This window comes from Neofelis nebulosa, chromosome 6 (genome assembly GCF_028018385.1).
Source record: "Neofelis nebulosa isolate mNeoNeb1 chromosome 6, mNeoNeb1.pri, whole genome shotgun sequence".
NCBI lineage: Eukaryota > Metazoa > Chordata > Mammalia > Carnivora > Felidae > Neofelis > Neofelis nebulosa.
The window spans coordinates 49,354,066-49,381,545 of NC_080787.1; the positions used below are offsets into that span (position 1 = coordinate 49,354,066).

The 27,480-nt window shown below is 36.9% G+C and overlaps 1 long non-coding RNA gene across 1 annotated transcript; it reads right to left on the bottom strand.

Moving 5' to 3' along the window:
* Window positions 1-6,670: 6,670 nt before the first annotated feature.
* Window positions 6,671-14,703, bottom strand: LOC131514320 (uncharacterized). The gene is made up of 4 exons (XR_009263024.1): window positions 14,636-14,703; window positions 10,724-10,922; window positions 8,189-8,329; window positions 6,671-6,732 (listed from the first exon to the last, which is right to left on the bottom strand). It is a non-coding gene; the product is annotated as an uncharacterized LOC131514320 (long non-coding RNA).
* Between the last annotated feature and the right edge of the window lie 12,777 nt (window positions 14,704-27,480).

Sequence of the window (27,480 nt, forward strand, 5' to 3'; positions counted from 1 at the left end):
TAAGATCCTTTTAAAGTCCTTTATATATGCAATTTTTCAGGTGTATATTTATTTTTAAAAGTAAAGAGAATAGTGCAGTTAAAGTCCATCGACTTATCCCATTACAACAATTATCAACATGCTGCTATTCTTTGTTCAATTATCACCCTTCCATTTTTTTTTACTGTTAGTATTTAAAAGAAAATTCCAGACATCATATCTTTTCACTCACAAATGCTTTAGTGCTGCTAACAGATAAAGATGTTAATAATATAACCATGTGGTAAATCCAGTAAAATGAGACTCATAATGAGAATAATTTTTTGCATTCCTTATAGTCATTCTATATGATCAATTGCTCTCAAAAATGTCTTCATAGTTCATTTGCCAGTAATGCGAGAGTGTAAACCAGACCATATATATGTTGCCTATGGATTATAAATTCTGTAATCCATAATAGTTCCCCTTTCCTCTTTAAAATGCCAATTCTTTTTGTTTTCCCAAATGTTTCATAGTTCATATATTTTATGTGTTCACTGAGAACAGTGCCTATGTGTATGACATGAAGTAGATCAACAAAGGGACGTTATATTGCACAAAGGGTCATCTTCACCCATGAAAGCTATAAAGCCACTCACTGTTTTGTTTTGTTGTTGTTGTTTATTTTATTTTTTAGTTTTTAAAATTTACATCCCAATTAGTTAGCATCTAGTGAAACAGTGATTTCGGGAGTAGATTCCTTAATGCCCCTTACCCACTTAGCCCATCCCCCCTCCCACAACCCCTCCAGCAACCCTCAGATTGTTCTTGATATTTATGAGTCTCTTCTGTTTTGTTCCCCTCCCTGTTTTGATATGATTTTTGTTCCCCTTCCTTTATGTTCATCTGTTCTGTCTCTTACAATGCCAATTATTTATTGAAGGAAATAGTCAATTGTCATATAAAATTCTCCTCTTTCTGTATTTTGCTGATAGCAATCTCATGGTATTGTTTAAAGTGTTCCTTTATCCCATTTACTTCCTATAAACTTGATAGGTAGAGAGGCTTGCATAGATTCAGATTCAATTTATTTTTTGGAGGGAGGAGCTAGAATAATTCATAGGTGGGGTTGTATATTTATTGCTGCCTTATACCAAAAGGGATATTAGTTTTAATAATATGGAGATTGATCAATGGGTTCTGGTTGTTGTAAGACTGAAACTTCATTTAAACGTTCCCAGAAATCTTTCTCTGAAAGGCTTTAGCAGATATCGATAACCATTGCCTATGCATAAAATGTCATTAGAATATTCGAAATGGTGATTTTCTGATTCTATCATTACCTCTGCTCTTATTAGCTTTGATTCTTCTATAAAAATAACATTCATTGACTATTTATAGTCCACACTGGAAAGGCAAGATAAACGCATACTTTTTTGTACTTATTTACCAAATTTTAGAACGAGTGGGTATCATAGCAACCTCCAAGAGTGACCAGTAAGTAATTTTTGTAAAATAGCATTATGGTTTTGACATATTTTCTTTAGTTTAATCCATTTCTCTCACTATTCTTTTTGATGTTCCAGTTGTTCCATTTTTGACCATTGGTAGTCCCTTGTCAGCTCCTGTATGCTTTGACATTTCTGTGATTTGCCTATTTTATGTAATAATGTGTTTTGGAGATGTCTCTACAATGTTTTCATTATGTCTTTGCTATGGTGTGTCAGGAACTTCCAGGTTTCCTCCCCCAGTCATGAATTAGCCATTTCTCCAAGGAGCTGGTACGTTTTAGGGGAAGTGATGGTATTTAGAGGTTGCAATCTGGGTACCAGGGTTTCTCATTGACTTCAGTCTATTGCTGCTTCTTGGTATTTACCATGAAGAGAGCTAGGGAACATATACTTTTTTATAAAAAGAGAAAAATAAATCGGGGCACCTGAGTGGCTCCGTTGGTTAAGCAACCAACTTTGGCTCAGGTCATGGTCTCATGGTTCATGAGTTCAAGTCCTGTGTCTGGATCTGTGCTGACAGCTCAGAGCCTGGAGCCTGCTTTGGATTCTCTGTCTCCCTTTCTATCTGTCCCTCCTCTGCTTGCTCTCTGTCTCTGTCTCTCAAAAATAAACATAAAAAAATTAAAAAAAAAGAGAAAATAAATCAAGATATTGTAAAATTCAATTTAAATTCAACTTTACAGGCTTTTTACTTCTATGATTTCATATTTTAATTTTTTGCTTATATTGAAAGCTTGAATTCTAACAACATTAATGTGAACAATTGTTTATTTGATTCTTCAATATATAAATGTATGTACATATTTTATATCCATTTTTACACATACATATCCAATATTTTAATATTCTAACAGTAAGATTATTGAAAGCATTTTGTTTTTCTCTGCCAAGATGTGGAGCTATTCCATATCAATATCTTACTAAACAAAATGGTTATAGACAGTAAGATTTAGCTGTGGTTGATAACTTATTTTCCAATGGTGTTGGCGTTACAAGAAGTTACATGTTTATAGTATTCCTGAAATCTACTCCATTGGTCCTGTAATGCCTCATTACACATTTGGAGCTTTGCTGAGGTTCCCTACCTAGCATTCAATTTTCTACTGATATCTGGAATGCTTGATAAGCAGTTTCATTCCTGCTAGAGGTGAGTGCAGAATCTTTTTCTTTACACCTGTGTCAGGCATTAACTTTTTCTGTAAAGGATAGATAACAAATATTTTAGGTTGTGTAGGTTATATTATCTCTGTTGGAACAACCCAGCTCTACTGTTGCAGTGCAAAAGCATGTTAAAGAATGAGTGTGGTGGTGTTCTGATAAAACTTTATTTACAAAATCCTATGGCAGCAAAACTCACCTCTTGGAAGTGATCTCTCAGCAAATGGAGCCCCTGTGCTATCACCAGACCATGATGGGACCTGGAATTGAAGTAAAATCAGTTTCAGGATCTCTGGATGATGGCTTCTGTCTCAGGAATTGAAGTGAGAGAGAAGAGAGGGAGCTCTGTTCCTCTGAACTCCATGCCTAATGTCTCAGGAAAGTTCTGTCTGTTGGCCTTCACTCTCCTACTGAAATGGTTTCTGGGAAACGCGTCTGGACTTTCAAAAATGACATTTCAGGTTAAAGGCGAGGAGAAATTATTAAGTTACTTAGCAGGAGTCTCAGGGTCTTTACTGCAGCTTCAGTCAGGCTCTTGGCTGGATCCCCCTTTGGCCAGGATTTCCACCCCATGCCATATTCTTTATCTCATTAAAAGCACAGTTTTTACAAGGAAAAAGAGTACACTCAACTAGGCAGCTCGCATAGTCAAATATCCTTTATCGTTCATTCTGTTGTCCCCACAACCTGCTTACTTCCTTGTTCAGGAGATACAAAAACCTACATGGAAGGGTTAGCCTATATGGATGTGCCTTTGAGGGTCTCTCAGATGATGTGTCGGGCGGGGGGGCGGGGTATTGTTAACTCTGAGAAGTCTACTGAGTCATATCAGGGACCTGTCTGCTGTACATGGTGTGATACAGAAGTAGGATGTGGGTGGTGTGGGCAGGTGGAGGGAATTTCTGCTCTACCTAACAGTGGTTCTCCGGGTTCACTCACCCAACACACTCAGTTCCAATTTCTCTCTAGAGTTAGCATGCATTACATGTTATTTTCTTCCAGAAAGGCTTTTCCTTGTAAAGAAGAAGGACATTTCTTCTAGGTAATGATACTGATTGAAAAACAGAATTTATAAGGAATAAAATGTTGCTGCTGCTGCTGCTGCTGCTAAGAAGTTGCATAAATTGTAGGAACAGAGAGGAAAATAGTGCCAGGAGCTGGAGGTGGGGAGAGAGGCTGAAATTTTGGGGGTTATGAGATGTTCTTTATCTTGATTTTGATGTTGATTACACACTGTATGTATTTGTTAAAACCCATAGAATTAAACACACATGCACACACACATCAGATGATGGGCTGTATTTGGTCTGTAGGTTGACCCCTATCCTACTTCATTAGTTAAGATCTTTCTGGAGGCATATGGCACATATACTCTGTCTGGAGATTTCCCACTGCAAAATCAGTTAGCAATGCCTTTTTGAGCCATGAGTGAGGTCTTTCAAATAGGAAGTCAACATTGACCCTTGGAGATCACTATCTATGACCAACTCGGTTTTCACAATCTATTCCCTCTTGGATCTTCACTGAGTGTTACTGAGCCCTAGTTCACTCCCAAGGTTATACAAGTCTTAAGTTCTTAAGACAAAGAAACCCCTATGTAAAAAGTCCTGAACAAGACAGAAGTCTATTACTTTCTCACTTAACCTCCTATTCCAGGATAGAAAGGGCATGGCTGACATTCTTAACATATGGCTTCCATCTCTAGATCCCATGATACTAGTGGCTTCAGCTCTCATAATCCCAGTTAGTAGGAAGTGAGAAAAGAGACTAGGCGATCCTATGTATGTTTCTTTTTAGGGCTCCAATACAGAAGTGGCATGCCTCACACATGCTCACTTATCATTGGCCATTTCTTAATCACCTGTTATATCAAGTATCAAGGGAGGATGGAAAATACAGTTTCTAGCTGGCCATCCATATATCCACCTAACACTCAGGAATTCTGTCGTTAAAGAAGGGGAATATAGATTTTGTTGGTCAACTAGAAGTCTTTATGGGATTATGTTAGGATGAATGAATGTTTAATGAAAGAAAAGCACTTTGAGAAATGTGTTGTATATCCATAAAATGTGGAGTTTTTTGAGAGCCATAATAGATTGATGATCTATTCATTCCCACATTTTTAGGATATCATTAAAAAAAAAAAAAACACTCCACAGTCACTATTAGGACCTAGTTCAAGATCTAGTACTGTGGCAGAATATGACATTAAAATCCCTAGAAATCACTCCCTAATAAAAAACATATAAGCTTAGCTTGAACGAAAAATGAAACTCCAGATGCCAGAAATGAAAGGGAACTCAAAATGAGAAAACAAATTGATGTTGCAGTGGCTTGGGGAATTATTGAATCTGGGTAAAGGCCCTTAGAGCTTAGGGCTTGAGTTTGGTAAACAGAATATATTTGGGCTGTAGTTTTATTTAATCCACTCTCTCAATCTTTGTCTTTTCATTGGTGTATTTTGACCATTAAGCTTTAAGATAATTACTGATATGTTAGAACTTAACACTGTCATTTTATTATTTGTTATGTTTCCTCTGGTACTTACGACTCTTTCTCTTTTTCTACCTCCCTTTAGGTTCCTTGAATAAGTTTTAACATTCAATCTAGCTTTCTTTATAATGCTTTTGATTTATGTCTTTGTATAATTTTCTATGTGTTGTATGTATTACAGTACACTATGTGACTTATCACGGTTTACTGGTATTAACATTTTACCATTTTTTTGTGTAGTATGGAAACTTCACTTCCCATTCAGTTCCTTTACCCTCCCCACTTTCCATATCATTGGCTGGAGTATCCAATGGTATAATGTTTATTTCAATTTCAAATATAAAATTCACAAGAGAAACTACTGCCTATTGTACGTGACCATACTTCTGCTTTGCCCATTGATCTTTCTTCCTGATGTTCCGAGTTTTCCTTCCTATTTTCTTTCTCTCTCTCTCTCTCTCTCTCTTTTTTTTTTTTTTTCTGTATTTCCTTTGTGTTAGAAGAACTTTCTTCAACCAATCTTTATGGATAGGGCTGCTGGCCAACCACAAATTCTTCCCAGATGAAATACCTTCATCTGGGCATGCTTTTATTTCTCTTCATTCATGAAGAATAGTTTTAACAAAAACAGAACGCATGGTTGACAGTTCCTTTCTTTTGGCACCTGTGACATGTTTCGCCACTTGTTTCTGACTCCATGCCTTCAGATGAGAAATGATCTGTAACATCAATTGGTGCTCCCCTATAGGTAATCAATCATTTCTCTTTGGCTACTTTCAAGACTTTTCTGTCTTTCCTTTTCAGATCTTTAATTATGATGTGTTTTGGCATGGGCTTCTTAGGAAAAAGCTTTCTTAGCCTTTTGGTCTGTTTTCGATAAGATTATAAAAGGTTTTTCTTTATATTTTTGGTAATCTGCCTAGAAGACAAAGATTCTGTGTTTTCATCGAAATAATTTCCTGTGCTTCATGTTGTCTTTATCAAGTGTTTGATTACCTCAGAAGACGGACTTTTCTCTATTAAAAGAGATAAGTTTTTTTTTACAACTATATAACTTCTGTATTTGCCTTTGAAATCTTTAATTGCCCCGCAGTTAAATGGATTTGTTTCACAGTGACCTATGATCTTATTTAATCAAATGTTTTAAGTCTTTTGATATTTTTGACAAACTTTTCAAAAATCAAATTTTAAATTAAGTTTTGATCTTAAACTGACTTTGGGTTTTTTTCAGGTCTTCTGGAACAGCTCAAAAGATTTGTTATCTCTCCTTATACAAGACAGATATTAAAATAATTAGGCTTATTTGATATGTTAAACCATGTGGTAAGCATTGTCAAGTAAGAAATGATGCAAAGTTTTCTTTAGGTTATATTTATATAAAAGTATGTTATTAATGTAAGTATCCTTGCAAAAGTGCTTCCCCAAGCTACCTGCATAGCCCCACAATAAGTCATGGGATGGTAACCCAAGATCTGTCCCTGTTCTCCTTTTCCACATCAGTAAAATGGACACATTACATCAATAATATAATGTTAATATGTGAAAGACTTGCCTTGTCTGCAGGACACTTTGCTGGAACATCTATCTGCAAGGAAGAGGGTGAGTAGTGAACCTGCAAAAATTCAAAGTTTAGGCACCACTGTAAAGTTTTGGGGCACCATATGGTTGGGTAAGTTGTGTGTTGTCCCAGAAGCTGTGATTGAAAAGATGTCAGCCTATGTAATCCCTAAGAACATGAAAGAGACAAGCTTTTGTAGTGATTTTGAAATTTGGAGGAGTTTTATTTCCCCCTGCCACGGTGCCTCTGTATTTCATACTGCCTGCCAAAGGAAGGGCACATGTGACTGGGTATCAGAGCAACAAGTCACTTTTCAGAGGGCAAAAATATTAGTGAAGCAGATGCTTGGGCATCTCCCAAGCAGGGCTACCATTTGAGTTAGATGTGTCTGTGGCTCTGGAAGGCATAAGTTGGGCATTGTGGCAAAGACAACAGAAGGGGAGAGTACCTCTAGGATTTGGGTCCCAGTTCTGGAAGGGGGCAGAAACCAAATATATCCCCATAGAGTAACAGCTCCTACCAGTGTACCCAGAACTCCTACAGGTAGAGCCAGTCATGAAGGAACAAATGTTATATCTTGGTAAGAATCCCCTTCCTATCGAGGGATGGCCTGGGGATATGTTCCATTAATCCATCTCTACCATGACTTAAAATCCCAGCGTGCCTATTTGCAGCAGAGGAGCATCATTTCTAATAGCCTAGAAATGCAAGTCCTACTAGGTTCTATAGAGTATGTAAATCTTCCAAATGCCCTTGCCCCTATTTCTGTGGTGGCCCGTACAGCCTATGGAGAAGGAATGGGAGCGATTCCAATGACACAGGGGCCTAGAACCTGTAACAAATCACAGCAGCCAGTGGACTACATTCAGAGCAGTTTGGCTGGTGATCACTCATGAGTCCGTGGCCATGAAGCCTTTGTAGTTGTAGTTGGGCCATTCGAAAGGGATTGACTCTATGATTGGACAATAGGAAGCCAAAGGGTGGGTGATCATGAATAAATGCTTGAGGGATCAGGATTTGTGGGGAAAAAAAGTTTTGGTTCACTTGCAAGAGCCTGAGGCAGTCCTCACTGTCTTCCATATCCTGGCTTCCAAGGTGCTAACAGCTCCTGGCAGTCAGGAAGCTGCCCCAGCCTGGGTATGAGTCCTAGCACCAGACCCAACAGTAGATACAGCAGACTTGGTGCATAGGAAGAGTCCCCACAGTGGTGCCCAGGTGGGATGGCACATTGCCAAAGATGCCAATTTCCTTTGAAATACAGTGACTTGGTTAATTCAGTAATAGCATGTTGTGTGTTCTAAACAACACTCAAGACAACTGCCAAAGGAGTCTGGGGCCATCCACTGGAGTTCTAAACTGGTGAGGGATTGGCAAGTTAATTGTATTGTCCCCCTTCCTCCAACTGAGGGTTATAAATATGCCTTGGTTCTTGTGGAGTGTTTGGCCTAACCAAAATTTACCCCGTCATCATGCAAACCAGGATGCCACCATTAGGGGATTAAAAAAGTACCATGTTCTGATAACTTTGTTGAATAGTCAGTAATCACGGGTCACATTTCCAAGGTCATGATGTCCTGATGTACAAGACTGGGTAACAGAACATGACATTGAAAGGAGATTCCATTTTCCTCATAACATGCAAGCAGTAAGACTGATAGAAAGGAAAAACATGAAAAATTAAAGCAGCAGATTAAATTATTAACAAGTAAAACTATCTTGGCCAGGTGGATTAAAGTACTATCTCAGGCTTCAATACATCTGAATAATCAACCAGAAGGGCCTGTTGCCCCACATGCTAGATTGGGATTCCCGCCAAGACACCCAATACTGTAAAGATATGGAAGTCACAGGAGACAGTCATTGTACCAACTCTCACTGTGAATCAATGTGCTATGCTGCTGAGAATACGGGGCCCCATCATGCCTGGAAAAGCATTATCAACTAGAATTTGCAATGAGCTTCCCACCAGGATGGGTGAGTTACTTCATACCCCTGGTTGAGTGGGAACTACTCAATCTCCACTGGGATCCCACTGCCCTGATAATAAGCTGAAGCTGTTGAAACACACCATACTTGGAATGAAACACAAACCATTGAAAGAGGGGAGAAAGTGGAGATCCTGGTCTGGCATATCCTGGTCCCAGTTCATCTCCTCGCACCTGACAAGGCTGCCTCCCTCATCTAAAATGTATGTTATGTATAACCAAGTCAAGTTCCTAAAGCTTCCAACCACCCTCTCCTCAAGGCTAAGGGGCACATTTTTTTTTCCCACTAGTACAATCATTTGGTGGCCACTTTTGCCTCTGCATTGCCCTAGAGGACATCATAGCACACATAGAAGCCCTTACTAAATTCACCCAACAAGCCTTAAATGATAGCTCTCAAAGTCTGTCTTTACTTAACACTGTTAATGTTTCTAATGAGAAAAGCTATCCTGCCAAACAGCATGGCCTTGGATATTATTATCACCTGTGCCGTTATCCAAAAAGAATGGTATCTGTTCATACCTGAAGAGTCTGCTAATGTATCACTTTTATTAAATCACATGAGGACACAAGTGAATGCTCTGAGTGATCCAACCCTCATTTCTAGGGGACTTAGTAAATCAATGCTTTGGATCTTGAGGCTCTTGGTGGAAAAGATCATTACTTATTTTGAGAATCATTATCTTAATCTATGTTTTCTCTTGCATGTGCCTGGGTTGTTGCTATAGTGTGTGCTTTCAATACAGCCCGATAGCTGCCAAATGAGCCACCGCTATGCTAATGGAATCCTTGCTGATGGCGTAGCACACAATGTGGGAGAAGAGGGCGGGTGAGGTTATAATAACCAGTCTTGAGGGGTGAAGGTTGGGCGGAGGTCATCCAGAGGACTTGACCTCCAGCCGACCCAACACCTGTACCAGGGCAATTGGAGGCTCCTCTCTCCTACCCCATCCTTGGAATGTATGTTCTGCCCACCATTCCCACAATCAGAGCCCTTTTATTTTATTTTAATTTTTTTAACGTTTATTTATTATTGAGAGACAGAGCATGAGCAGGGGAGGGGCAGAGAGAGGAGGAGACACAGAATCCGAAGCAGGCTCCAGGCTCCCAGCTGTCAGCACAGAGCCTGACACGGGGCACGAACTCACAAACCACAAGATCATGCCCTGAGCTAAAGTTGGCCGCTCAACCAACTGAACCACCCAGGGCCCCCATCAGAACCCTTTTAAAGGACGCAGCCTTGGGAGAGAAATGCGGTCTGAGGCCACCTGCACGGTGTAAGTGAGTGAACCCAGTTAAGGACTCTAGATAAACTTTTATGATTCTGGTGGGCAGGTGTGGAGGTCTATTTGCTTTGTAGCTGCTCACGACAAGCCTCCTATGTAAGTGTCCTTGCTCGTTGAGCCTACCAATCTGTCACCTACTGGTCTGCAGTGGTCTGTTTGCCTTTCTTCTGTCTTTGCATGGGAGCCAGTTTGCAAACCCTTTTTCTCTCCTTTTGAGACTTTGATTATGTGAATATTGGATCTTTGTTAATATGCCAAAGCAAACAGACTTTGGTAAGTTTTTTCAGACTATTTTCTCTGTTTTTTGTTTGTTTTGTTGCTGTTGTTTTTATATTGGATAAATTCTATTGATCTGTTCTACTGATTATATCTTCAGCCATAATAAGTTCTGTTTCTTTGCTGAGATTTTCTATTTTTTTGTTTGTTTCAAGAAGACATATAGTTGCCAATGAAACATATTTATGATGACTACTTTTAAAATCTCCATCAGATAATTTCAACATTTGATTCAGCTTGGTGTTGGCCTCCGTGATTGTATTTCGATAATTGTTAAGTGATTTTCCTGTTTCTTGTTATGATGGGTGGTTTTTTATTGTATCCTAGACATTTTTACTGTTAGGATAGGAAACTCTGGGTCCAATTTGAATTTTATTTATTTATTAGCAGAAAAATACCCTGTTTAGAGGTTTATCACGAAGTGACTGGCCTGATTTTATGTGCTGTGAGTTAAATTTTCAGAGTCTTTGAGGTATTATTTTGGTCTGCTTGGTTTACCTGGTCCTGCTGTTTTCTTACTGTTTCCTGCTGGGGCTCCCTACAGAGGCAGAAAGAGGTTTTACCAGATGAGGCAGCTTGTTGTATTTTAGTGAGGATGAGGAGGTTTCCCAAACCAGGTGCTTGTTATTGTGATTTTCCCCCAGCGCTCTTCAGATGTTGAGGCTTGAGTTTTGATCTTCAGTATAGGAACTTGGATCTAGAAAAAGCACATATCTCGATTTGAGATAACTCCTTAAAGTTGGGACTGCAAAGAACCATTCAGTCTGTGAAAACATAATTGAGAAACTCTGCTCCTAGTCTCCGAGAATTCTACCCGCTATTAAAGACTTAGGTGAGTTTCCTCCAGGCATTGGGCAGAAAAACATTTTTGAAAAAATCTAGCACCACACATGCACATTGGGTCTAAATTTACATTACTTAAGTGAAGGGTGAATTTCAGGCTCAGAATAAATTCCACAAACAGATCTAGCTCTTGTAAAATCCCTGATCCCTTAAGAGAGTCATTCAAGGATGCTTCTTCAACATATTCCTAGATCGGGTCTCTCTTATCTCTGATAGAAGAAAAGGCTGAAAGTTAGAGTCATAAATCAAAACGCAAATGGAATGACCATAAAAAAGTGCCAGTGGCTGCTATAAAGATTAAAACTGACATCCCCAAATGAAGTAAAATAGAACAATCTAAAAGAGATTATAAAATTACTATATTTGTAATGACGAAAGAGGTCAAAAAGGAAGAGAAACCATGACAAATGAAGAGGATGTTACGAAAGAAAATATATCATATGAGGAATTAGGAACATCATTCATGTTCCTTGTTACAAAGTTCTTCCACCCAGGTGGTACGTGCCTGGGACTGTACTTTTCCAAAAGGCACCTAATGTCACAAAAAGACAGGCTGTGAATTAATGAAGGTAATTGTAGGCAAAGCTCTATATTTGTCTCTAAATTGTCATCATAACAATCCTTATTGAAAAAGTCAAAAAAAAGAAAGTTTCACTTTTAAAGCTTTAGGTGAGAAGAATCACAACTGAGAAGAAACACTTGTGTTGTCTCCTACCTGAAGCTTTTACATTTCAAATGGTGTTTAATGACCCATGAGATGGATTAAATTGAAAGCTTAATGTGTCTTTAGGTTTTGGGCATCTTATTTTTTATGATTTATAATTTTAGTTCTCAGTTTATCTGAACTCTCCTGTGTGCCAGAAAAACAAAACAAAACAAAACAAAACAATTTTCATGTTTGTGAAGATTCAATGACATCTCTTACGAATCGGATCCGCATCATTCAAAGCTGGATGGTTTTCTCTTACACACACTGTACAAGCATAATTCATATATCAAGAAGAAATAAGTCAGTAGGATTTCAGACTGGCTTACAGCAGACATCCTTGAATTTGATGTAAAGCAAAAGCTACATGGTCAAATACATGTATTTAATCATTGTGTATGCGATATGCTATTATTTTCTTCAGGCAGCCACACAAATTAACAAGTATATGTTGTTATAAAGGATTGCACAAGGAGAAGCTTGTGCTTCTCCTATGAGATGTTTATTTATGTTAAAATGTGATTTTGGTTTGTATTTTATGTTGAAAGGTACTGGAAATTTCCATTGCTCCATTTTCTCCATCTCTGATCAGGTGACATACGTTATTAAATTTAAGTAGAGAATATCTTATTCTTTTACTAGGCTCAATTGGAAGTCCTTCCACTTAGTGTATACTTTTTGTCAGCATTAATCTCGCAGGTAACTGTGAAACAATAGAAGATTTTATTTGAAGCATTGCATTTTTCTTGTCCCATCCCCCTTTGTGGACTTTCTTTCATACATGCCTATATTTCTGAAGACATGTTTTGATATTAACTGTATCTTCCCCAGACATGGGTCATCCTCAATCATGATACTGTTTCCCCATCAAAACTTTCATTCCTACATGTCTTGGGTCACTGTTCTTTACCATTGTTGAATATGAAGTTTTCTTTTTGTAACCAAATGAATATTACAAACTCCTCTCTTAGCAGCAATTGTTACCTTGATGTCCGATGAGTCAGAAATTAGTATGGTGACGAGCTAACTAAATATGCATGCACATGACTTTTGAAGCAGTTTGTATTTAGTTACACTGCGTGAGACGCATGTATGAAATGACAGTGCATTGGAATGTAACACACTGACCCAATCTGCGAACAACGCCTGCTCTGTACTTTCATTTGTAGAACCTTTGTGGTAATTGACCCAACTATTGATCAAAATGATTAAGAACCAAAGCCTACACCTTTTTCAGGGGTAATTGCTTCGGTTTCCCATTTTCATTTCCTGCTCTTATATTATCCTCTCAGGGATTCGCGTAATAGGCATTTAAAAGATTTGTTGAATGAATTAATGGCCCCATACCTTTCTTCACGATGGGTGGTAAAGCCTTTATTGTATAAGATGTTTTCTGTTAATGTGCAAACTGGCTAATGTGCTTTTCTTTCCAGGTGACAACGTATCCAAACCCAGTTAAAGGGCAAGAGTTTTATTTAGCTTAGTTTAATTTTAGAAGACAGTTTAGGAATAAAGCTTATTTTGTGACTGTAAGATAGTGGAGCAGGCTGAAAAGCAAATCTCGTGTCACCTTTTCCACAATTGGGATTTATAAGTACAGTAGCCTCCCTCAGAGGTTTCTCAGGAAGATAGATTGCCGGTGCCATGTGGGTGGTTTCCATTAGGCTGATGAAATTGTTTCCAAAGACATTTTATCTCTGTTGAATGAGGATGAATAGTTTGCCTATCACAGGAACTTTGGGTAGGTCGCAGGAGATTTGACCTTAAAAAGGCAACAAGCTAAGATCTGGAAAGAACCTAAAATTACAATTCCGACAAATAAAATAATGTAGAGATTCTCCAGGGTTTAGAGAGATCAGTATATTTGTTCTTAGATGCAATTATCAAGTATTTGGTGATGCACCAGATTGGGATAGCCAAAAAACAACGAAAAGCCAATTACCGCCACCTAAAGGAAGGTGAAGCAATAAAAGCAGTAAACTTTCTTCACTTGATCTTTGGTCTTTATAAAGTAACTCTCTTTATGGCCTTGCTTAAAGTGATTATTGTTAACCTAAGCAGCTCAGGAACCTAATTTAAGCCAGAAGGCACTTCACAAAGTTTTTGTATTTTATAAGTCAAAGGTCTCTAAAAACAAGCTAACAAAATTAGCCACCCATATCCTGTGGTTTCAGTGATATCTGGCTGTCAGTTTTCAGGCACTCTCCAATTGATTTTATTTCTTTTTTATTTTGTTTTGAAGCTTATTTGTTTCTATGGAATGCTTAATCAGTCTTATTGGAAAATAATGCTATCTGGTGGAAGGTAGAATAGAGTTTACTCTTATTTTTCTGGATTGAATTAGATAAAACCTTTTTCAAGGAATCTTGAACCAGAGTATAGGCAGACATAGATTAACTTTGTTCTAAGTGTTATGTGTATTTCAGCTTTAATGACTTCCTTTCATTTGTGTGTATTTTTTTTTCTGGGAGGCAAGCTATTTCTGTCTTGAAAAATGATAAAAGTATTGCAGAAATCCTCTTAGTGAAAACAATTGTGATTAATGGCTGATTATTAAATCCAAAAATTTAGTTTATATGTGGAATTACAAATATACACATGCGGTAGGCTGGCTTATCCACAGGGGATACATTTCAAAACCCCCTGTGGATGTCTGAAACCAAGGATAGTACCAAATCCTCAATATACTATGTTTTTTCCTATACATGCATACCTGTGATAAGATTTGACTTATAAGTTAGGCACAGTAAAAGATGAAAAACAATAACTAATAATAAAATAGGACAATTATAACAACATATTGTAACAAAAGTGGTTTTGAATGTGGTTTTTCTCAAAATATCTTATTATGCTGTACTCACCTTTTAATTTCATGTGATGATGTGAGATGGTAAATGCTTATGTGATGAGATGAGGTGAGGGGACTGACTTGGGCATTGTGATGTAGCATTAGGCTACTATTGACCTTGTGACCATATGTCAGAGGGAGGATCATCTCCTTCTGAAGTGTGGTTGACTGCATGTAACTGACAGCCAAACCGAAGGAGGGGTGAACTGTGTAGAGTTCTTATTCTGCAGGGTTCTTGTTATGCACACATAGCAGTGACCAAAAGTGATTTAAATAACACCCATTCCTCAATAAAAAGGTTTCTATTTCAGTTACCATGTGACATTAGCTAAGAGTAATCACATGAGTTTCAAACTTTGTTGCTAGATCATCAAATCCTCAAATTACTAATAAAATAACAAATGTGCATCATGATTGGTGACCAATCACATCACTTCTGTCAGATTCTGTCCACGACCGGTCACTGCACATCTGTTATTCAGTTCACACACAGACAGCACAGGTGTAGTTGTGTTGCCTTCTCATTGCCCAGTGGTAAATGCATGTGATATTTTAAAACATGGATAATCCAAAAAGGTAACTGACCAACCAAGGTGAAATGCAGCAAAAAAAAACCCACAAAAAAGCGATGACACTGGAAGTAGAATTCAATTACAACAAATTATGTATAGTTATAGAAGTTATGTATAGCTATAGAGGAAATAGTTACATATAATTATAACATATATACATATATATGTATATATAGAGAGAGAGGGGCAGAGAGAGAGAGAGACAGAGAGAGAGAGTTAGGGAAGAAATAGCTAACCAAGGGAATGTTGATACTTTTGGCATTCTAGAGACTCTACATATTTATCCAGAGGAACTTAGTCAAGGAAATTTATCAACATAAATGAGGTTGTAATGAAAAGGATGCCAGCAAAAATCTTAGCAATAAGAGAACTCTCAGAGATATTTCATAAACTGAAAGAACAAAAGATAAAATGTTGGAAAATGATCCAAATTTAAGAATAAGAGAATTCTCTCTCTCTCTCTCTCTCTCTCTTTCTCTCTCTTTCCTTTCACTCTTACTCTCTATATATTTATTTTTTTCAGAACTTTTAGAAAGTTGCCTATGGAATACCACCTTTCACTGTAAATATTTGCTCATTTTCTAAGAACAAGTACAGTTTCTCACAAAATGATGATGCAGCTATCAAATTCAGGAAATTTAACATTGATAAAATAGTACTGTCTTATCTACAGTCTATATTTCAATTTTGCCAATCGACCAAAATTTCTTTTATAATGCTTTTATTTTTCTTGGTCCAGGGTCTAATGGAGAACCATGTGTTGTGTTTGATTGCTGTATGTCTTTCTTTAGTTTTCTTTTACCTGGACCAGTTCCTTTGTTTCCCTTTGATGAGTATAGGTCAGTGACTTTGTAGGATACTCTCCAGTTTGGATTTGTCTGCAGTTTCTTCATGATTATATTCAGGTTATATATTTTTGAGAGAAATATTTCATAGATTATTCTATCCTCCTCTTAGTGCATGACATCTGATTGCTTATGATGTTGCTTTATCCCATCATTCCTTATGTGGTGGCCACCTGTTCTCCGTAAATTTATTATCCTTCCTTTGTAATAACTGTGCACTGTAGGGGGAGGTTCTTTGAAACTGTGTAGGTCTACCCTTCCTCATCAGGTTTCCACCCACAAGTTTAGATTTTTTTTTTTAATTTTTTAATGTTTGTTTATTTTTGAGAGAGAGAGAGAGAGAGCGAGCAGAAGGCAGAGAGAGACAGAGACACAGAATCCGAAGCAGGATCCAGGCTCTGAGCTGTCAGCACAGAGCCTGACATGGGGCTTGAATCCATGAGCTGTGAGATTATGACCTGAGCCGAAGTTGGATGCTTAACCAACTGAGCCACTCAGGCACTCCAAGTTTAGCTTTCTTGTATAGTTGTCTTACTGACACCAAGATGGTGTGTATTTTTCAAAAATAACTTGTCTAATATTATGATTTTGTAAAGAATTCAGCTGATTTTTAAGAAAAACAACTTTTTACAAATTTTATAAATATATCATATGTATATATACATATGATATACATATTTACATATATATAATATATATTAAAGCAGCTCATTTTGTTTCATTATAATTTATATTTTTAAGTAATCTCTAAGCCCAACATGGGACTTGAACTCAAGGATCCCAAGATCAAGAGTCACCTGCCCTGTAACTGAGCCAGCCAGTCACCCCTACAAATTTTGTTAAAATGAGAAGTACCTCTAAACAGGAAAAGTGGTATACACCACTGACTCTTGACAAACAGACAACTCAAGATTGGGAGAAGTGAAGGGAAAACAAAGTAGACAACTAGTTTTGCACACTCAAGGTGTAGTAGTTATCATTCAGTAGTTTTTAAAGAAAAAAGGGAGAGTGTTGGTTCATCCCACAAGTTGGTTAGTTAGGGATCAATAAATATATTGTTTGTATTTGTCAAAATTGTTTTCTTTGAATATAGCTTTGGCTTCATTGCATTGGTTTTATTAAATAGTATTTTCATGGGCCAGGACTTCACGAATAATGGAGTAAAAAGCTTAGTAAACTACCTTCCCAGCAAAACAACTTTAATTGTTTGAAGTTTAACTTTAACCCATTTTAATTGGTGAAATTTATGAAAAAAAACAAAACCCTACTTAAGGCCACACTGGAATTATTTTGTAAGCATGCAGAAAATGGAGAAACATTCATTCAAGAGAATTTGCTAAATCTTAGAAATGAAAAATTCTGTGGCCTTGGAGCCGTCTCCTCTTCATTAATACCACCCAGATCTATGCTATAGAAGCTGTATGTGAGGCATGTGTAGCCAAAAAGGCAAATGCTTACTCTCCACTGAGCTCCAATTCTGGGATTAGGCTTCCATACTGGGAAAGGCAGGTTTCTGGTGTTTCTCACCACCCTCCTCTAGCCTCACATTGCAGAAATTCTATTTTAAGCAGCTGTAGCTAACACAATTTTGCAAAATCCTGAAACTAATCCTGAAACCCATCTTGAAACTCATATGAAAGTACAAAGGGTGCCAGAAAGCCAAAACAATCTTGATAAAGGAAAATAAATTTGAAAGACACATACTTCATAATTATAAACTTACTACAAAGTTATAGTAAACAAAACAGTATGGTACTGCAATAAGGCTATGACATGTAGAACAATGGAAGAAAACTGACAGCGTAGAAGTAAATCCTTGCGTTCATGGTCAAATAATTTTAAACAAGGATGCCAAGTCTATTCAATGGGAGAGGAATTAGTCTTTTCAACAAATGGCATTGGGACAACTGATATCCATACACAAAGTCATGAAGCTGGATTTCACATCATGTGCAAAAATTAACTCTAAATGGATTGGAAGCTTAAATGTATGAGGTAAAGCTATAAAGTCTTAAGAAAAAAAACAATTAGTTACTGTTTTCTTACAGGTGACACAAAAAAGGCAGGTGACAAAAGAAAAAAATAGTTAAATAGAAAATCATTAAAAGTAACAACTTATGTGCTATAAACGATACCATCAAAAAAGTGAAAGATAAATAACAAATTAGTAAAAAAAATATTTGCAAATGATATATTTGGTAATGGGCTTATACCCATAATATATTCTTAGAACAATGACAATTAAACAAAAAAAAAATAGCTCAATTTAAAAATGGGCAAAGGATTTATATAGACATTTCTCCAAAGAAGCTATACAAATGAACAATAGCACATGAAAAGATGCTCAATAACATTAACATTTGGGGAGTGTAAATCAGAACAACAATAAACTCTAACTTTATACCTACTAGAATACATATAATAAAAAAGTTAGGCAAAAACTGAATTGGCAAGGATGTTAAGAAATTGGAACCTTTATACATTGCTGGTTGGAATTTATTATGTTGTAGCTATTTTGAAAAACAGCGTTAAAGATAAAAAATAGAGTTATCATACGATACACTTCCAGTCTCAGGTATATACACAAGAAAATTGAATGCATATGTCTGCACAAAACCTTGTACATGAATGCTTACAACAGTATTATTCATAATAAACAAAGTGGACTCCAATGGACAGCTCAAATGTCTATTAACTGATGAACTGATAAATAAAATATGGTATATCCACCCAAATGTTATTTAGCAATAAAAAAGGAATTTAGTAATGATAAATCCTATAACATGGATGAACCTTAAAAATATCATTCTAAGGTAAAGAAGTAGTTTCAAGGGATTGAATATTACATAATCCTTTTTATATAAAATGCCCTGAATAATCAAAGCTGTAGAGACAGAAAAAATATTAGCTGGCGCTAATGGGTAGGGACAAGGAGTGGTTTGATGGGGTGTGGGAAAAGGAAGTCACAGTTAGTGATTACATATTTCACTTAAGAGAGATGAATATACTGTACAATTAGATTGTACTAACAGTTATATAACCCTGCAAATATACTGGAGAATAATGAATTATACCCCATAAATCAGTGAATTACATGGCATGAGAATTATATCTTAGTGAAACTTAAAAATTTAAGTAATTAATTAATTAACTAATTAATTAACTTTTATTTTAGAGAGAGACAGAGAGCATGAGCAGGGAAAGGGGCAGAGGGAGAGAGAGAAGCTTGTTAAGTAGATTAACATGTTGGTCATGGAGCCATCCCACAACCCTGCGGTCATGACCTGAGCTGAAATCAAGAGTTGGATGCTCAACTGACTGAGCCACCCAGGAGCCCTGAAACATAAAAATTTAGATTGTGATACTGATTTTATCAATGGTCTAAGAATTATTCAAAAGAGTTTTTGTTGTTGTTGTTGTTGTTGTTGTTGTTGTTTGGTTGTTTGGTTGTTTTTTTGTTTTTGTTTTAGTTTTTAAATTGTGATTATTTTATTATTTATTTCTAGGATTATATTGTTTTCGAGTCAAACAATACTATGTTCACTACTTTCACTCTTCATTGAGATTTTTTGTGATTATTTATTTAGGCATCACACATGGTTGATTTCTGTTTCATGGATATTGGATTATAAGATGCATTCTTTCTATGTGATATTTATTTGAATATATATTTATAGATAGTGGATCTCGGGATCACTATCATAGCACCGAAGTCACACTTTTATAAATTTTGATTACATAGGCCTCTACCATTTAAATGAAATCCTTGGTAATTCAGATGCAACATGGATTTTGAGAATTACTCTATTAGGTCAGTTTTATTAATGGCATTATTTGCAATATGTCTTTTTTTTTTTTTTTTTTGTCTATTTGGTCTATGAATCACAAATTTCTGTTAAATTTTCTCTCTACTGTCTTGTTTGGTGAAAGATTTTCCTCGGAGGATTTTTTATGAACTCTTGTTGGGACAGGTTCTTTCAGATTGGGGCTCACCCTGTTCTGTGGGAAATGCTTTCTTTCTGTACCTTCTAGTGAGAGGGTGAGTTAAGGTGATTCCCAATGGCTCCATAGTTTTTAGTTGATTGGTGTTTAATTTACATTTGGGCCTGCACAGCTGTCTAGGGTCTGTACTTTCAAAATACGCTTGCCTCTCAATCTCAGCCATTACTTTGTACACCAGAAAAATTGTGTTACTTGGCCATACAACTTACTTCATTCTCCGCAAGTGGTGGCCTTTGCCAATTTTCAGTCTGAGAGCAGGTTTGATCCTTGTCATCCACACAATTTACCCACATCGCCAACTACAGCTTTATTTAACATTATTGGAATATGCCTGATTTTCCCCTATTTAATTACGGAAACACTTAACTGAGTCCAAGAATTTCAAAAGTGTTTTACTTCTTTTATCAACTTTCACTCTGGTTGCAAGAAGTTTTTTAAAATTGTGATTTTTCTGGCTCCTTTTATTTGGAGTTATAGTATACAGTTTGAAATTTTCATACATTCAGAGAGAATTTGATTCATTATTTTGATCTTTGCCTTTCATGTTGTAGGCATTAAAAAGTACGCAGAACTCTTTTATCAAATGCATTTTTGTAAGTTATCTCTACTGTTAAGTATTGGTTTTTTAAATTTCTTTTTGTTTAGAAGTTTAATTTGGATGGGATTCAAAAAGAGGAGTTTCATATAAAAATGACATAACAATGGTGGTTTTGAAGATGTTTTCTGTTTGTTCATATAATTAATATACACTTACGGAGGCATTGGGAAATAATGCATAGGATGCTCATCAGGACCACGTAGTACAATGGGGCAGAAGGAGGCACAAGCGAATGTTAGAAGTTCCATCCAGCAATTGAATAGAGTGAGCATTTTGGGAAACCTAACGAAGCAGGGAAACTGACTAGAATCCATTTATTACAAGTATTATTACAATAATCTAAGCATGATCAGACAGAAAGAAGCAGAGGCCAGAGATGCTGAAGAGGTAGAATTGCCAGCACTTGGTGGCTGTTTGTATTTGGGGAGATTGAGGAGGGAAACAGAAGGAGGAATAAGACATAATTCTCAGTGCTCTACCTGGGCAACTGGCTGGACAGTAGAGAAGACTGGAGAAAGCAGGCTTACAGTCTCAGAGGGCATTTGAGACACCAGAAGAGTTTTAAATTAACTTGATTGAACTTTTTGTTTCAAATCAGAAATCTGTACCATGTATTTATGGATGAGTACACTCTTTAATTGAATTAAATTACCATTCTTGGCCTTTGAGGCAAGAGGAAACAACAAAGCCTGCCTTCTGCCTTCAGCGGTTTTCTGTGCCCAAAACTGAAAATCAAGAGACAAAACATTGTCCGTAATTGAAGTGAGGAAACCCTGGCCTCAGTGACCCTAACATTGCAGCAATAGGAAATGATTTAAAAGTTCTTTGTGGAAATGTTGATTTACAATGTAGAGCTAACTAATAAAGATGGACTAAATTGCCCCCATATGTTCTATCAAACAGTCATCCATAACCCCGAATTCTCCCTAATTGTGTACACTTGGAAGACAGTCAGTGCTATTTTTACCCATTGATGCATTTTTTTCCCCCCTCTTCATTGTGATTCATTGTGCGCTTTCCTTGGAGCAAATGTAATCTGAGATTGAAATAGCCCCATTGGGAATGCTCACATTAAGCATGAGCTATTTTTTGATGCAGACTATCTGTTATACCTTAAGTAGAGTAACCGTTTTATGATCTTCATAGGCTTAGGGAGGCAGAGGACTTAGCAGGAAGGACAGTCGCACAGGTAGACTAAAGCCTGTGATTCGATAAGGCTGGATGGAGTTTCTAGAAGGAGGCTCTTTTGTGTATCTACTTTAGCTACAAACCATTCATTGTGAATAAACATGCCATGGACATTCTAAGAAGTACTTTCCCCTCTCCTCACTTACTTAAATCATATAAACGTTCCAAATTAAGCATGGTTTACTCTGTAAAACCTATCCCCGCCCCTTTTTTTTTTCAGTCAGATTGATGTGTCTCTGTCCTTGACTCAAAGAACATTTATTTGCCTCTTTCATTTGGTCTTTGGCAAATGCTGCCTTGTATTGGTGTTACTTTTTAAATTCTTGAATGTGTTGTGTGTGTTCTTTAGGTTTCCTTCATGTGATCTTTTTAATGTTTATTTATTTATTTTGAGAGACAGAGAGACAGGGAGAGAGAGTGAGAGAGACTTTTGTGCTTTTGTATGAGCAAGGAAGGGGTAGACAAAGTAGACAAAGGTTGAGATACCTTCGAAGAGTTCACATGGTAATATGCAAACTTAGAATTAAATGAAAAAAAAAATCCAAAGGGATAGAATAGAAAAAATGATGCCTTTTCCAATTTCAACACATTTAACAATACTTAGGAAGGAGCAATGATAAGTATGGAGGTCATACGTGATGGGGATTTAAAAACTTACCAATAGAAATAAAACACATGAATAAATGAAGATAGATACCATACTACTGGAACTAAAGACTAAATTGTTTCAAGTATTCTTTCCAAACTAATTGTGTTTTAATGTGATTCATATCAATGCCAAAAATAACTTTTAGCCAGCATTATGAAACTGAAATTTAATCGTAAGAATAAACAGAGAAAAACACTGGAAAGTTTTGTAAAGAAAAACTGAAAGGTAAATTGCACCCTTCAGCCATACAAATGACACAGTCTATCATGATTAAAGCAGCATGGCAACTGTTGGGAAATAAAACAGGTTATTGGACCAATCACCAGGTCCAAAACTAAATATTTAACATAAAAGTAGACGTGACATTGAAGGAACAATTAAAGGCTGTACTATTAAGTAGACGTTTTAGAGATAATCGGGTTAATTATTTGGGAAAACGAGTTAGATTCTAAGGAGTTCAGCTTCTGACCAGAAACCTGCCTGTGATCTTGCAGGCCAGACCACAGGTGATTTCGAAGGCTTTACCAGGTGGGCCTCCTGGGGGAAGCTGTCCTCTCCACATCAGAGTTGATGCACAGCAAGACACTGAGGCCTCTGAAGGAGGCTCAGCAAGGACTCATTTGCCCCTGTATGGCTAAAAGTCATGCAGGTATTTTTGAGGCATGTATACATTTTCTTAAGAAATATTATAAAAATATAAAACATATTTTGCAACCAGTAAGGGAATCAGCACCATAGCATTAGTAATAAAGGTAGGGGCCAAAACCACTGTCCATAATAAAATAGAAATGTACATGGCCAGTAAACATACAAAAATGCTTATGGTCTCACTGGATAAGACAAAAATCAATTTTAAGGCAAGTGAAAGGCACGGCATTGGTGGGGGGCTTGAGTGCCTGTGAGTCTGAGGGGTGGGGCTAGAGCAGGGCCAGGCCCCCAGGTCTGTGCCTGCAGGGTGAGGGGAAGAGTATCCTGACTGCCCCAGGGCTGGGCCTTCCCTGGCAGGCCTAAGCACTGGCTTCCCACCCGCAGTCCCATATAGGAGTCTGCAGAAGAAGGGTAACTAGTGTTGGGCTCAGAAAGGAGGGTTGGAGGGTATTCTACTAGGGACTCAAGGGCCATAATCCAAAGCAGGGACTGCAAATAGTTGTAATCCTCAAAAGCTTGTTGTCTTTAGGGTTTACAGGAAGAGGAACCTCAACAAAGCATTATTTGATTTTTTATAAATGTCGAAAATGTCTCATTTTGGGCTATTGAGTTAATGATTTCCATATTCATTGAGAACATATACAATGCCATTTTCTTTGAAATTCCTGAAGATTTGGTTTCTGGCCTACTATATAATTTTTAAGATAGTCCCTGTGTACTTAGAAATCATAGGAAGGTTCTTTAGAGGGAGGTATATAGCTCTCTGTGTATACATTTGATAAAACGTATTAAATGTGTTATTTGACTATTATGGGATTGGCTTAGTTTTTCAGCTAGATAAATTTTGAATAAGTAATATCAAAACATTTAGTATAATTATTTGTTCATATATATTTTCCCATACTACTGTTACTGTTTTTAAATATTTAGATGCATATCATGAGTATGTATATATGAATAGCAACATATTAATGAATTCATTAAATATGTATATATTGCTTCCTATGTTCCACAAGCTCTACTAATAGTTACAACGAATTCATTTAATCCTTGTAGCAACCATAGGAGTTAAGGCTATTTTTAGACTTACCAGCCCAACTTTTCTTGCACTCATTATCAGTTGTTTTCATGAGCCATTTCCGGGCCATCATAAAAGAACAAATAAACATCTGGAATCATGATAAATCAGGGAAACTGAAAATATTATTATTGTATATGGTGGTGCCATATACATTCTGCATGTTAGCACCACAGGGGAGTAGTTTAGCTCTCTTACAATCTTCCGTCCAGTCCAGGTATTGGCAGAAAGATGGTACAGTTTCATTAAAACAAGAATTTAAAAGATAAAGCAATTTCTAATGTATTTCAGAAATGTTGTGTAAATGTCCTATATTTTAGCACATTGCAGTGACAGTATTCTATTTATTTGTACTTCTGTAAACCCAAGGAAACACTCTTAAATAGGAATTCGGTGCATAGTCGTAATTGGCCAAGGTATCATTTCTTTGTTTTCTCAGACCTTCCGCTTTGTACCCTAACTCACTGCAGAGATGTAGTCTAAGATCATCAGGACAGGCAGAAATTTTAAATGTGTTGAGCAGAAATTTAATTTTCTTCCAGAAATTGTTGGTTTTTTTAAAAAAATTATTCTATCGAAACAAAGTGTAATTTTCCTCTTTACAAATAAACAAACGCCAAATGCTTTGACTATGACTACATGGGGTAAATGCATTCCAGGAAGTTATATTTAATGACACAAGTCCTTGCTCTATGTGGAAGAATATACTCGTTGGAAACCACTTCTTAGCAAACAAAAGAATTAACTTTGAAAATGCAAACTGTAGTGTGTCACTGAGATTTTGGGAAGATTTGCTTACTTATAAATGCATGAAAAATGTGTTGTCATTATTATGGCTTTTAATTAATTTGTAGGAACAATGGTTTACAGATACTGCACATAGGAAACTAAACAGATATTTGGAGGAAACACTGGGTTAAAATTCAGTTCAACTGTGACCTAATCTCATATTTTTTGGCAAGTGGCTCTATAATTGAAACATTTGTTTTCTTATCCGTAAAATTGGGATAATAGTTCAGACCTATTCTGATATATTTTAGTTTTTACAAGTAAAGTTTAATATAATAGGTAGAATAATGAAATATACATTTGTGAATACGTGTGTGCATGCGTGAAGATGCGGTCATAAGGTAAACCACTGAAAACGTAATTTGTTACTTAAGGTATGTGAGCATGCTGTCAAGACTGTAAGCGTGTAATTATAAAGATATTATTTATATTTGCTTTTCTCCCACGCAGTAATATTCACGTCTATGGTTTGCGTTGGTAGGGATACCCATAGTACCAATTCAGTAACAATTTGTATGATCCTGCAACCCAGTGGCCCTCCGTGGTAAGGAACCTTGAATACCTTGATATTGCTTTCAAATTGAAGAGGAACTTAGGGAAAGGAAAGAATATGGAGGAAGCAACCAATAATTTGTCTCTCAATTTCTTACCCTTGTCACACTCTTGTTATATATTTACATGGCAAGATTAGCATTCTAACAAATTTCATTATGAAAGATTACACTTTTTGTTTAAAATATCTCCCTTTATCATACTCCTTTTTCATTTGCATTCCAAACAATTTCTATTTATTACAAAATTCAAGGAATCCACACTTCCACAATTTCTACCCATCTATCTACTACTATGGGAAGAAGCAAAAAATCCAGGCAGATAGGTCAACACCCAGGTCTTAAAGCAGAAGAGTCCATGCAAGCACCCCTTTATAGCTTAATCATTGAATAGGCTTCCATTCAGTTGTCAGTTTTTATCAACATTAAAAACCACCCAACATGGCTCTTTTTTTTTTTTCAGTATCTAGGTAGTTTAGTAAGTCCTACTTGCTTCAATGCGGATTCTGTGCCTAATCTCTAGAAAAGACAAAGAAATTCAGAAATGTTGACACATAGAAGGGAGCTACAGCAATATATTGATTGTACAGTCAGTTCTCCTTATTTCTGGTAGGTATGGTCTATACAGTTGCTGTGAGCACCAAATTAGGGAATACTGAACCGTTGCTCCTAGGAAAAATACAAGGTTAGGGTCTGTGAGCCTATTGTCACACTTTGTCAAGAAATCAGTACATGACTTTGTTTTATATGTGTTTCTGTTTATAGACTTTATTTAACATATGTTGACTCATTAATGTTGAACACCCAGCCAGTTGTATCTTGCCTAACTAAAGTTTATCTGACCAACATCAAATGGCTGAAGCTTATCTAGTACACATCAGGCTGTAAGACACATCCCAGTCTTCTTGGGCTTAGAAACGCTAGACAGCGCTTCGATACTACCCTTTGGGGCCGTGTTAAACTGCCGAAAGAAAAGCACAAAGATGTAAACAATGTGGCACTGAATAGAGCACAAAAGGAACATCTGTTTACAGTATGAGAGCTAAAACAAGAAGGCAGAACACCACCCTGTGGGACTTCAGCTGGGAACATACCTGTTGGGCAACTCAGATTCTTCCCGGCTCCGTGTGTGTCTGTGAATGACTCTAAAATCACAAGCAAGTGTCGATTGGGGGAATTATTGATAAATTCTAGCTAACAGGTGAATTTGCAAATATGGAATCTGCAAAAAAAATGAGGTTCGATTGTATCTGGATGGTTAACTGAGATGCTGAGTTTTCCTGAATGAGTATGGAAACTTGTCAGCAGTTAATAGTTGGCTGAATTCATGAAGTTTTCTCAAGTCACCTAAGGAAAGGTGAATCTTACTTACTTTTCAAGTACTACTTCTGAGCATTCTAGAGATCCTCAAGTGGCTCTTCCAGGGGGTCAGGCTAAATTAGGTAGGAGAGGACAAGGGAGCTCATGTCATAGATTTATCTCTGAAAGAGAATGTGGTTTTGATGGCGGATGGTGAAGGTGGAGTAGTGGAAGAGAAAAACTCATCCAAAGAGGATAGTTACCGAACAGCAAGAGAGAATGGTTAAGTGGATTGCCATAGGACAATTATGACCAATGTACTTGTCCTTCCTTTCTCCCTCCCTCTCTCCTTCTCTTCCTTCCTCTCTCCTTCTTCCTCCTTTTCTTCCTCCCTCCCTCTTCTCTTTTCTTGAATGCCTTTTTTTTTTTTTTTACTGACCATTCTTTTTGTCCACTACAAGGTGGCAATCAGACACCTGCTAGCTTGAAGCAGCGTCTTCTAAGACCCTTGGTTGTTGGTAATTTACGAAATATCACCTCCACTGCGGGACAAATAATTTTCATGGCAGTCACTTCTGCCCATATATATTGGTAAAAATAATCATGTTATGCCAATTAATTAACACAATAAAAGCCTCA